This window comes from Ranitomeya variabilis, chromosome 7 (genome assembly GCF_051348905.1).
Source record: "Ranitomeya variabilis isolate aRanVar5 chromosome 7, aRanVar5.hap1, whole genome shotgun sequence".
Taxonomy (NCBI): domain Eukaryota; kingdom Metazoa; phylum Chordata; class Amphibia; order Anura; family Dendrobatidae; genus Ranitomeya; species Ranitomeya variabilis.
In genome coordinates, this window is record NC_135238.1 from 42,313,476 (window position 1) to 42,327,317 (window position 13,842).

The following is a 13,842-nucleotide window of genomic DNA, read 5'->3' on the forward strand; positions in this document are numbered from 1 at the left end:
CACGCCGATCCCCTGCTCTCCGGCGATACACTGCCAGGAGCGAAGCTCCTAGCAGTGTATCGCGTACTGTCCCGGAGCTCAATGACTCCGGCGTCTCGGTTAACAGCAGTACAGCTGCGTTGAACTTTCCCACGCAGCACTGCCGTTAAGCGAGAGTGCCGGGGTCAATGACCGCCGGTAAACTCGCTCGCGCATGCGCAGTGACACACCGACAGGAACTATGGCTCCTGTCAGTGTGTTGCTGCATCCGTGGAGAGCAGACATATCTCTGGATGTGTCTGTTCTCCATGGAAAATCTTCGTGGGATACGTGGCACTTAAATACGTGGCACTTAAATACGTGACACGTGTCACTTATACGTGATACGTGTCACTTAAATACGTGACACGTGTCACTTATACGTGATACGTGTCACTTAAATACATGATACGTGTCACTTAAATACGTGGCACGTGGCACTTAAATACGTGGCACTGAAATACGTGATACGTGGCACGTGGCACTTAAATACGTGGCACTGAAATACGTGGCACGTGGCACTGAAATACGTGGCACGTGGCACTTAAATATGTGGCACGTGGCACTAAAATACGTGGCACGTGGCACTTAAATACGTGGCACGTGGCACTGAGATACGTGGCATGTGGCACTGAGATACGTGGCACGTGGCACTGAAATACGTGGCACGTGGCACTGAAATATGTGGCACGTGGCACTGAAATACGTGGCACGTGGCACTGAAATACGTGGCACTTAAATATGTGGCACGTGGCACTAAAATACGTGGCACGTGGCACTTAAATACGTGGCACGTAGCACTGAGATACGTGGCACGTGGCACTGAGATACGTGGCACGTGGCACTGAAATATGTGGCACGTGGCACTGAAATACGTGGCACGTGGCACTGAAATACGTGGCACGTGGCACTTAAATATGTGGCACGTGGCACTAAAATACGTGGCACGTGGCACTTAAATACGTGGCACGTAGCACTGAGATACGTGGCACGTGGCACTGAGATACGTGGCACGTGGCACTTAAATATGTGGCACGTGGCACTTAAATACGTGGCACGTGGCACTTAAATATGTGGCACGTGGCACTGAGATACGTGGCACGTGGCACTGAGATACGTGGCACGTGGCACTTAAATATGTGGCACGTGGCACTTAAATACGTGGCACGTGGCACTACAATACGTGGCACGTGGCACTGAGATACGTGGCACGTGGCACTGAGATACGTGGCACGTGGCACTTAAATACGTGGCACGTGGCACTAAAATACGTGGCACTGAAATATGTGGCACGTGGCACTTAAATACGTGGCACGTGGCACTGAAATACGTGGCACTTAGGCTATGTTCACATTTGCGTTGTGCGCCGCGGCGTCGGCGCCGCAACACACAACGCAAAGTAAAACGCAGCAAAACGCATGCACAACGCTGCGTTTTGCGCCGCATGCGTCCTTTTTTTGATTGATTTTGGACGCAGCAAAAATGCAACTTGCTGCGTCCTCTGCGCCCGGATGCGTGCGCTGCAGTGACGCATGCGGCGCAAAACGCGGAGCGCTGTCATTCAAAACACGTCCACTCATTTTGGTGTTTAGTCCCAAAATGGAGGATGGAAGAAGAAAAGGGTTGGACAAGGAAATGACATCATTTCTTTTTTTTTTTTCCCCCACTGCAGTTAAAGCTTTATTTGTGTCAAACACAGACAATTTGCAGAGAAAACTGCATAAAAAAACGCACAAAAAACCGCACTAAAAAACGCACCAAAAAACGCACCAAAAACGCACAAAAAACGCACAAAAAACGCACCTGCGTTTTCTGCAGAGACCTGCAGATTCAGTCAGGAAAAAAAAAGGATGGAAATCCTGAACGTGTGAACATAGCCTTACAGTCATTTTCATTCAAAACTGACACCATGACTTAAAATCACGGGGCAAAGTTCTGGTATAAGTTGGAAGGGAGCACGAGAAGTGTCATGGTTTGTAGGGGTTGTTTTTTTTTTTTTGTTTTTTTTTTGGGGGGGGGGGGGTTATTTTTACTATGCTTTACTTGTATAGCGCCATCATATTCCATAGCATCTTGCGTCCCCATTGGGGCCCAGTCTAAACTCCCTATCAATATGTCTTTGGAGTGTAATAATGTATTTTAGTTGAAAATCAGATTTATTTTTTCTTTCTGGCAAAAGAGAAGACAAACTTTGCTTTCATCAATGCTTCTATCTTCTACGTCGTGACACCCAGAAACCGGACCTGCTTCTTTTAGACTGCAGGAGGTTTGTTCCTTTTTAAAGGGTTTGTCCACTACTTGGGCAACCCTTTCTCAATCCCGGTTTCCCCCCAGTAAGATAACACCTATACTTACCTCTGGGATGGCGCCGGCCCTGGCTCTCCCAGGGATCAGATCGACGGCGCTGTTGCGGTGTCGATATACCGGACCATAATATACCCAGGGACTCCATGCTGGACATGGGAGGGTGAGTACAGGGACTCCATGCTGGACACAGGAGGGCGAGTACAAATTGATTGTTGCATGGGAGTCATTAAGGCAGCCTTAAATATCCTTTTTCACTGTTTCCATACTTTTGAGCTGTAGATCCCTGAGAGTTGTCTCTAACTTTGAATGCAGAAGATTGATGGCTTAATGAGTGCCCAGTTTCTGGTGTATATGTTTTAGTATCTATAACCCAGGAGACTTTTAGGGACACGAGGGAGAGCCGCCGAGGAGCGGGGGCGCCATTTTGCGTCCAAGAGGGTGCCAACCTCCGCTGATAGGCAGGGATTACTCTAGGGACCTGGTAGGCAAGATATCCTTATCTATATTTATGCTCCCAGAATATCAGATTGGTTTTATTCACTGCACTTTTTTGGGTTGGTTTTGTATATTGCTGTCCTACTCCCCTTTTTTTTTTTTTTGGTTATAATCAAGAAAAGTCATTGTGTGCTGTATCCCTGTGTAGTGGCATTTTTCGTGAATCCCCCTATTGGTGTATATACAAGGGATTTGCTAGGGAGATAAGGGCAAGCCGCCGAGGAGCGGGGGCGCCACATTGCGTCCAAGAGGGTGCCAACCTCCGCAGACAGGTAGGGTACAGATAGGGATTATTAGGGTGTAACAGGGATACCCATGCCCACCTGCGAGTGTTGTCTAGTATAGTTGATTAATTATTGCTTGTTGTGGTTTGTTTTTAGGTCATTGGTTGTATTTTTTTTTTTTAAAAAGCAGTTTAATAAATTATTTTTATGGTATTAGTTTTTTTGTTGAGACGTTGTTTACACTAATCCAGCAATATAGGTAATATACTTTTTTAAGTGGCTATTATGGAGGGTTCCTCAGGTTGGTCTGGTCTGTGGACAGAACATTGAGCTCCTTTTATTAAGGGTGTTGCCTCCATTCTGTTTTTACTTAACAGTATTGAAGCTGTGTTATTCACACCTTAATAGAGAATGTGTAATAAAGGCGTTTGTGAAATTGAGCATGGTAATGAGAATATTAAACCTATTTATGGACTACCTGCACTGGTTTCACTAAGTCTAGAATTTAACAAGGGCCTATTGGATTTAAAGAAGTTTTCCCATTAACATAGTTCATTTTAATCAATAAATATTTGAATAGCTTTCACAATTGGCTGTGTTTAAGAAAAACCTTCCTGTCTGTACTCTTTTTCGCGTCCTCCCCTGCCCAGGAGATGTGGTATGATCACACCATGTTCCTGCCCGGTCAGACACGGCCATTACACAGTACGCAGCAGGGGACATTTATAAGATTATCTCGGCACAGGAACATTTTATTTATACACATCCAATTGTGGATATTATTATTATTCCAAGATCTATTGATTAAAATCAACTTTAAAATAAAATTTTATTCGTGGGAGAACCCCTTTAAGGCTTTGTGCATTGAAATGATGTGATATTTAATGGCAAAGTTTTAAAGGCTATAAACACCTTAGGACATGGAAAAATATATATGTATTTTTTTTACACGTTAGAACTTATATTTAGGTAATAAAAATTCAGTTTCCAGTTGCAGTCTTAATTGCTTTTTTTGTCTTTCTTTCCTCCTCCCCTCATTTTCAGCATTCTTTAAAGGCAGTTTGTAGCCTGATCCAAGTCTTTGCTTTTTCTCTGAGTGTCTCTCTCCATGGTATTTAGGCTGGATGTCCAGTTTGTGTATTCAGAGCACTGCTATTCCCATGTACGCCTAGCTCCGCAAACACTCTATTCTGCACTTAATTACTCATGTTTCCTTCCTTGTCTTTTTTTTTTTTCCTGCCCTCCCCGAGACTGTAGATACTTTGTTCCCTCTCTACGCACGCACACACCTCCTTTAGACTGAGGGAGGAGTGTGAGGAGGAGATGGAGCTGTCAGAAGCAGGAGCTCTGATGGACTTGTAGTGTTTTTGCAGATTACTCAGCTAGATAAAGTATTTGCTGACACACAGCAGCAGCAAAATGGTGTAGGGAGTATTTTTGAAGACTGTTTAGAAAATTGTCAACTTTGCACCTAGAAAGCAAATTACCAGTAAAAATAAAATTTGCGCAAAGGTGTACATGGCCGGTTTCACGCAAGTAACATTGCCCTATAAAATATCGTAAAGCTGACAATGTGTTACGTTCTTTTGGAATGTGCGATGACTTGTTGGAAGCAGTTTTGTGGCTCTTAAGAATTGGGATCATGACGCTAGTTTTACATTGGTTTTTTTTACAGAAATATTAGCACTCCGTTACAGCCAATTTTGCAACTACCTGGTTTACAACTGGTTTTGGTTTTCTGCCTTTATTTTTACAGACTTTTTTGGGACCTATTATTACTGCTAACTTGTTAAGCCCCATTTCTGCTCCTGACATGTCTGTTTTTTTTTTAACCTTTTTGAGGTCTACATTCCTCTGTTCTTCTTCCTGGAAATGTATGACTAATTGTCGTATCAATGTTACTTTAAGGGAAAATAAATCATTCCCTAAAGCATGAAGATATGCTAACACGGTACCAAGGTATATTTATTTTCTGTCCCTAAAGCATGCACATTCTTAGCACTTGGTGATCCATTGTATTTGATAGTAACCAGGGCATTTGCTTTGCGCTGTCGCGTCTTTATGGTGTAAGAAATATTTTGCATATCGTGTAATTTGACAAAATTAATGATGAAAAAAGGAAGTAAAAGCAGCCAAACTTTCCCTACTTCATGGCGTTTGTCTGCTGCCATCTAGTGGTGCATAAAGGATAAGTCTTGCTTGCAAAAAGAGGGGGGATAGTAGGCTGATTAATGTTACCACCACAGCAAATATAAATGTTACTGGCTGCAGCTAGTCAGGTGATACTGTGCTGATGCATCTTGGGATTGATAGCAGAGCACAGAAGAGGGAGCAGAGTAGTTTGAAGAGAACAAAAGGAGGAACTACAGGGAAGCAAGTGCACTGTATATAAGATGTGCAGCTTGTGGAAGGGGGGTGCAGGGATGCAAGAAAGAAGCCCCGGGTGCTACTTATAGGGATTGACTTTTTGCACCATTAATCAAGTTATACACGTTTAATATGTTGTGTAACAGGTTTTGGTGTCCTCTTCTTATATACTTGCTGAACTCAAAAGTGTAGTGATCCAAACTTTTAAAATGAAGCAATTTGTCACAACCAAATGTGGCCTTTATGACAAGCCAGTTTTCTTAGTCATTTCCCAGGAGCCATCACTTTTTGTTTTTTTGGTCACCCCCACGTATGTGAGCTTTTACTTTTTTCCCTGATTAATTGTATTTAAGTGGAATCATTTGGTGCACATATAAAGTACTAACAAACTTTCATTAACTCTTTACTGGGAAGTATATAAGACATTCAGCCTCTGTTGCATTACTAAATTTTACACTCTTCGTCACGCTGCACTGTCTTAATTTTATTTTCAGGTGAATTATGAATATGGCGATGGCAAATTTACTGTATATTTTTTTGTTCTCATGTATAATATACACTTTGTGGGGGAAAAAAAAAATCACTTGTTTTTGTGTCTCAATTGTTTGAGATCCATAATTTTACAATTTTCTGCCAGTGGAGCTGTATGAGGGCTTACGGTCTGTGGGTTTCATTTGTGCAATTTTTATGGCATATGGGGTTTGAAACCTATTCTTAGGCAATCAATAGTACATCAGTGGGGGTCTGATTCTTGGGACAGACATCGGTCCACTGTAAGAAGAGGTTACAGCGCTCGTCAGGGAGCGGAAAGGCTTCTCTGCCACATAGGACTCTAGTAATGGCACATGGGAGGTGGGTACAGATTGTTATAGGGCCCAGGAGCCTCCGGTTATGCCTCTGATGGTCACCATCCTCTGAGTTCTCAACATATAGCTACTGATTTCCATCAGAACAAAATCTTAAATTGATATTCGCCTGGTGGCTCAGTGGTTAGCACTGCAGCCTAGCAGCGCTTGGGTCCTGGGTATAAATCCCACCAAGGACAACATCTGCAAGGAGTTGTCTGTTCTCCCTGTGGTTTGCATGGGTTTCCTCCGGGTTCTTTGTTTTTTTTCCCACACTCCAAAGACCTACTGATGGGGAATGTACATTGTGAGCCCCAATGGGGACAGTGATCTAAAGTGCTGAGGAATTAATGGCGCTATATAAGTGAATAAATGAATTTTGGCGATTGCATGTGAGATGTATTATTGGTTGCAGTACTGGCTTTTAATGCACACTTTGTGTACTCGAATTATTAATTTCCCATGAAGTGATGCTCCAGAGGAATTGTAGGGATAGGAAGGAGTCTACAGAAAATGACTGAGGGTCCCTGCAGGTAGACTCGGTGTGATCGACTTAGGCCCCTTTCACGCATCACGGTCATTCCACATCAAGTGGACCAGTTTTAAAAATCGTCCCCACTCGACCTCCGATTTTGCTGAAAATTTATAAGGATGTAGATGTATGTTTGAAAAGAGGTTCTGTAAATTTTTAGGGCCAGATCTCAAATACATTGGGCACTGTTGACCTTTCACTGGAGGTTCCACCAAGCCTGCGGCTTCAGTTAAGAGGATTTTGCAAACTTTGGCACATAGCCATTAGAGTTCTATACTGCCTATGATGCTGAAATTTGGCATACTAGCTCAACTTTTGCTGCTAAACACGATAAAATTATTACCAGCTATGACAAAACAATATTTCGGCCGCAATTTTGTGTCAAAGTAGCTTGAAAAACGCGTTGCATAAAATTTATGCCAAACTTTGCCCATATATAACTCAAGACCAAAAACCAATAGTAACTGGTGCTTTGCCCTGTACACCAAACATCTACATGACTTTGCATTGCTGCAATATCACGGTCAAAGCATATGTATTTGTGGAAATATTCACACCCACATATGATGAAAAACTTTAAAAAACGAATTTTACCTATTTTTAGGTCAAATTTCTCAAAAAGGTACCCCTAAAATATATTAATTCTGATATCATTAGAAAGAGCACATTTCCAGTCCACCACCTGACAGCACCATTGGAGGACGTCCTTCTTATCTGTAGTGGGACAGGAACCACAAGTTAAAAGGACCCTCCCCACTCCACCCATCAGTGTTTTTCCTGTCCCACTGCGGATAGGAACTGCAAGACGCCCTCCGACGGTGCTGTGCAGATGGTGGGGATCGGGGGGCCCAGCCTTTCCCTTCCCCGCCGCAAGATATCTGCGGCTGATACCTGCCATGGGGGGTCCCTCAGCCTCCCCAGTGTAGCGCTGCTCCTGGGGTCCGGTCCGCTTCCTCCTCGGGGGGCTCTCGGCCCGGGTGCCTGCATGCCGGGAGGTGTATGCGGCGACCGCTTCCAGCAGCGGCCGGCTCCAGCGTGCGGCCGCGGTTTCCGGGTCCAGCGGCCGCGTCACTTCCGGTCGCGACGACCGCGTCACTTCCGGTGCGACCAGCATGGAGGATGACGCCGGTAGCAGCGCCGGCCTCGGTGAGGGGCTCAGCGCGGTCACCGCAGCGGCGGTAAGGAGGGCAGGATCAACCAGGTAAAACCTATATAATCTCACCAGGGGGGTCTGTATACCGCCGGCCATCCTGACAAAGGGAGCACTCGGCTATACGTAGAATTGTCACTAATGGAGGAGACTGCCAGACCTGAGGGGACTGACCAGCTTCAGGGGCACGTGAGTGGGCTATGCAAAGCCATACCACAAAGCTCACCCCTCCCCCTGCTTCCTACTTACGGTGCCACGTGTCTCTATTTTACCCTAGGCTGAGCCTTCCATCCCCACAGCCGAAAGAAAAAAATCGGGGAAAAATAAATGCCCGATATGTTCCACTAAGTTTCCGGAAAACTGGCGGAAACCATTGTGCAAATCATGCACATCCAAAATTGTGGGTGATGAGCAGACAGCGCTGCTATCCAGTATGAGGACCATGATACGACAGGAGGTTCAGGCTTCTATCTCAAGCTTGAATCTACCCCAGGCTACTCAGTCAGAACCGCAGACTTCACGGAAGAGGCCGAGGGAATCTAGCCCCTCTTCCGAGGGTGAGGTTTCGGGGGATTCTGACCAGGAAGAAAGAGACGGATCTGTGGGCAGAGGGAAGAGATATCTCTTCTCCGCAACAGACACTGATGAGCTTCTTTATGCTGTGCGTAACACCATGCAGCTACAAGATACACCAGAGGAGACCTCGATCCAGGACGAGATGTTTGGCGGATTACATGCCCAAGTGACAAAAGTCTTCCCCGTCAACAACCACATTCGTTCCATGATCCTGGAAGAGTGGCAGGAAGCGGAGAAGAAGCTAGTGATTCCCAGGGACTTTAGACTTCGTTTGCCCTACAACCCTGAGGACATTAAAGTGTGGGATGAAGTTCCCAAGATCGATGTCCCACTAGCAAAGGTGGCGAAGAAGACCTCAATCCCATTTGAGGACTCTTCCGCATTAAAAGATCCTATGGATCGTAAAGCAGACGGTTTGCTAAGGAGAACTTGGGAGTCCTCCGCGGCAATAATACGGGCCAATATAGCGGCAACCTCCGTAGCCCGGTCAATGCACTTATGGATTGACGATTTAGAGGATCACCTCAAAGCCAAAACTTCCAGAGAGGTTATCCTTAAATCATTGCCATTGCTCAAACTCGCAACAGGCTTTATGGCAGACGCTTCTGCCGAATCTGTAAGGTTCGCGGCTAGAAGCGAATCCCTGTCTAATGCGGCCAGAAGAGCCATATGGCTTAAAACCTGGTCGGGGGATCTCCAGTCAAAAAGTAAATTGTGTGGAATCCAATTCTCAGGAAATAAAGTATTTGGGCCAATTCTAGACAATATTCTAGAAAAGGCCTCAGATAAAAAGAAAGGTTTCCCTGAGGAGAATACCAAAAAATATCAGCCCTTTCGTAGGTCCCGACCTGGTCAGAGGACAGACTACAAGGGGAAAGGGAAGACTGGGAGGTGGTCTTATCCCAAGGGTGGAAAAGGTAGAGATTCCATCTTCCCTAGTGCAGGTACACCAAAGTCAAATAAATGACATAAAGGTGGGAGGTCGATTACAGAAATTTCTAGGGGGTTGGCAGAAGGTGTCCCAGAATCCTTGGATTCTACAAGTAATTGCACAGGGATACAAATTAGAATTCTCCGGCAGTCCCCCAGAAAGATTTGTAGTAACCCGACCATGCCCGCTCTCCGACTCCTCCATGTGGACAAACATCCAGGAGCTGTTAGAATTAGAAGCGATTGTGCCAGTTCCCATCTCAGAAAGAGGCGAAGGCCATTATTCTCATTTATTTTCAATAAAGAAACCGTCCGGGGACTCCCGGACGATTATAAACTTAAAACCATTAAACAAATGGGTACGGTACAAAAGATTTCGGATGGAATCTATAAGATCCACGACACCTCTAATAGACAAAGACATGGTAATGTGTACCCTAGATCTGAGCAATGCATACTATCATGTCCCGATACACCTCTCCTACCAAAAATTCCTGAGGTTTGCCATAATGAACAGGGGGATTGTACATCACTTTCAGTTCAGATGTCTCCCCTTCGGGCTTGCTTCAGCGCCCAGGATCTTTACCAAGCTGATGTCGGAAGTGGTGGCCTATCTGAGGAATCAGAATGTGACCATAGTCCCATACCTGGACGACTTCCTGATAATGGCGAAATCACAGAAACTCCTCAAGATAGACTGCACTTTCACCCTTTCCATCCTACAAGAGCTGGGGTGGATTGTGAACTGGAAAAAGTCCTGCCTGGTCCCAAAATCCAGAATAAAATTTTTGGGGGTGATCTTGGATTCCAACCTAAGAACATCTTTCTTACCAGAAGACAGACAAGAGGCCTTGATCAGACACATCCATCAATTCAGAAGAAGTACCCCCTCCATAAGAGATGCAATGAGGATACTTGGCTTCATGACAGCATGCATACCCTGTGTGAAATGGAGCCAATTCCACTCATGGGAGTTGCAAAGAGAAGTCCTAGGATCCTGGAACAGGAAACAGAGTTCCCTAGACAGGAAGATGCTTGTGTCTCCGTCAGTGAAGAGATCCCTAACCTGGTGGACCAGACCGAGGAACCTGAGAGAGGGAGTACCGTGGGTACTCGATCCCTGTGTTACGGTTACCACAGACGCCAGTCAATACGGATGGGGCGGTCATATAGGAAGAACATACTACCAGGGAGAATGGACTCCTCAGATTGCGGCAAGATCATCAAATTTCAGAGAGCTGTATGCGATCTGGAAAGTGTTGAGCCAGGCCCAGTCATTGGTCCGAGACAGACACGTGAGAATACTGTCCGACAATGTCACAGCAGTGGCATTTCTGAGACACCAGGGAGGTCCGAGACATCCACCACTGCAACACTTAGCAGACCAGATTTTCAGGTGGGCAGAAAGATCTGTCAAATCCATCTCGGCAGTTCACCTGGAAGGTACCAAGAATCAACTAGCAGATTTCTTGAGCCGAAAGTCGGTACATCCCGGAGAGTGGGAACTGAACCCGGAAGTATTCAGCTGTCTATGCCAGAAATGGGGCACACCTCAGGTGGACCTCTTTGCCGCCAGGTCAAACGCAAAGGTCAGAGCATTTTTTTCTCTGAATCCTCTAGATGGAGCCACAGCAGTAGACGCCTTGTCTCAGTATTGGGGAGAAGGCCTCCTGTACGCCTTTCCGCCTCTTCCTCTGATATCGAAGACACTCAGGAAGATACGAGACGAGAGAGCAACTGTAATCCTGGTGGTTCCCTTCTGGCCAAAAAGAAGCTGGTTTTCTCTACTGTCCAGGATGTCAACAGAAGAACCAGTCTTTCTACCGAACAGGCAGGACCTTCTGCTTCAGGGTCCGGTGTTCCACAAGAATCCAGACTCTCTGCACCTATCTGCTTGGATCCTGAACGGCAAGCCTTAAGATCCAGAGGCCTGTCAGAAGAGGTCATTATCACTCTCCAGGCAAGCAGAAAGCCGGTGACTTCGGCGATTTACAACAAGATCTGGAAGCGGTATTGTTCCTTTCTGGGAGAAGGTCATGTGGATACTTCAAAACCAGATATCCCCAAGATCCTCGATTTCCTGCAACTCGGATTTGACAAGGGCCTTCGGCCTAGTACTCTAAAAGTACAGATTGCAGCACTTAGTGTATTTTTTGATACATCACTAGCCTCCCATCCCTGGATAGCAAGATTTTCCAGGGCCACACAGAGAATGAGGCCACTTGTGAGGAAATCAACTCCTCCTTGGGACCTAAACCTGGTCCTTAACACTTTGTGTAAAACCCCTTACTTACTGTCAGAAGATATGGACATAGCCAATCTCTCCTTTAAAACCGCCTTCCTAATTGCCATCACATCGGCTAAAAGGCTAGGGGAGATGCAGGCTCTTTCTATCCAGAACCCATATCTTCAAATCTTTGACGACAGAATAGTCTTCAAACATAACCCAGCTTTCCTCCCCAAAGTAGTATCATCTACCAATATAAATCAGGAAATAATCCTTCCTTCTTTCTGCCAACACCCTAAAAACGCAAAAGAAGGGGTCTACCATAACCTTGACGTTAGGGAGACTGTTCTAAAATACCTGGGGGCGACAGAAAGCTGGAGACGGGACACTAACTTATTTATTCAATACGGTGGTCCAAATAGGGGTTGCAAGGCAGCAAAATCAACCATTGCTAGGTGGATTAAAAACATGATTAGCCTAGCATATACAAACCAAGGGAAAGATCCCCTGGATACTCTTAGGGCCCACTCAACACGAGCTATCTCTACATCATGGGCAGAGAAGGGGGGAGCCTCAGCTGAGCAAATCTGTAGGGCGGCGACTTGGACTAGTCTTTCTACCTTTGCTAGACACTATAAAATAGATGTCGTATCAGACCAATTAGCCTTTGGTAGGAAAGTCTTACATGCAGTAGTCCCACCCTAGTTAACATCCTTTGGTATTCTCCAATGGTGCTGTCAGGTGGTGGACTGGAAAACTGTAATTAGTTCTTACCGGTAATTGTATTTCCAGGAATCCACCTGACAGCACTACTAGTTCCCTCCCACTGCAAACTTTTACTACTGACTAATGTGATGTAACATTGGTGTGTAATTGTAAATAAACTCTTTTTTGCATCCATCCAGATGTGGTACTTAGAAGATCACTGATGGGTGGAGTGGGGAGGGTCCTTTTAACTTGTGGTTCCTGTCCCACTACGGATAAGAAGGACGTCCTCCAATGGTGCTGTCAGGTGGATTCCTGGAAATACAATTACCGGTAAGAACTAATTACCGTTTTTTGTCTACAAGGATCATTGGTGGTTTTTTTTGGGGAGTCTCTCAGTTTAAGAAATGAAAAATGCCACTGAACATGGTGTTATTTATTAATACGCAATGAATGGTAACTGCACTATTCAAACCCTTGCGTTGGTCCATGGTGGTTATACCACAACCAATTCCCTAAGAATTGGTATTATAATCCTATTAAGAATTGTAGTAATGCTGTCTTTCGAGAATTGGCAGCCCCATCGCCTAGGAGCCATGGCCGATAGCCGTGCAAGGCGAGCCTCGGGCGGTCTCTATCGCAGGTTCCGAAGCCTGAGGGTGGGTGTCTTTGCCTAGGATCCCAAGCTTAATATTGGGTATCTTTTGTTGGTTCCCAAGCCATAATGTTCAGTCTAAGTGGTCTGGAATTGTTGCTGAATTTGCAACATAATCGGCTCAGAGAAGCTGTATTGTCGGCCCATTGCTGTTGCAGCTGTGCTGGAATTTTTGCAATGATTGACTGCTCGGGAATCCAGCATGTATAATTTCTCACAGGCCAGTGAAAGAAGCTAGCTGGTCCATGAGGATGCATAAAATTAATGCATCATGCTCTTCGACGGAAGTTTCAGAAATATTTCCAATCCACCAGTTCCTATCGTAAATGCAGGGAATGTATTGCCCTGGCTGGAGGTTTACAATTGGCACAAAAGGCATTTCTGATCTGACAGATCTATCTACATAGGCAATGAAAGATGATGGGTCATTTGACACCCTTGAAATGCGAATCTTTTTGTCATCAATTGGCACAAACTGGTGATTTTCTCTTGTTCCAGCAATCGTATGTCCATCTTTGAACCTTTCCTCTTGAACTACCCGTATTTCGTCAATTTTTTCTTTTGGAACAAAAAAAAACTTGATTCCATGCAGTTGCTCATTGCAAAAGTTGAATAAATCCACCGGGTTCAGTATTTGGTTTTCAGTTGGGCGTTGAAGACTGGCACGAGCTGCCAACCTCTTTGCTGTCCCTCCAATCCCATCACAGGGCCACTTTCCAAGACTGGTACCAAAAAGATTCCATTCAGCGCTGATATTGAAATCAGCATTGTGGTGGCACAAGTAGAGAACATTTTTGAAATTTTTGTACTG

General features: G+C 45.2%; 1 protein-coding gene across 1 annotated transcript in view; it reads left to right on the forward strand.

The window, feature by feature from the left end:
* Positions 1-13,842, forward strand: part of LMTK2 (lemur tyrosine kinase 2) — a 73,579-nt gene that overhangs the window by 38,516 nt on the left and 21,221 nt on the right. The gene's annotated exons all lie outside the window — the stretch shown is intronic.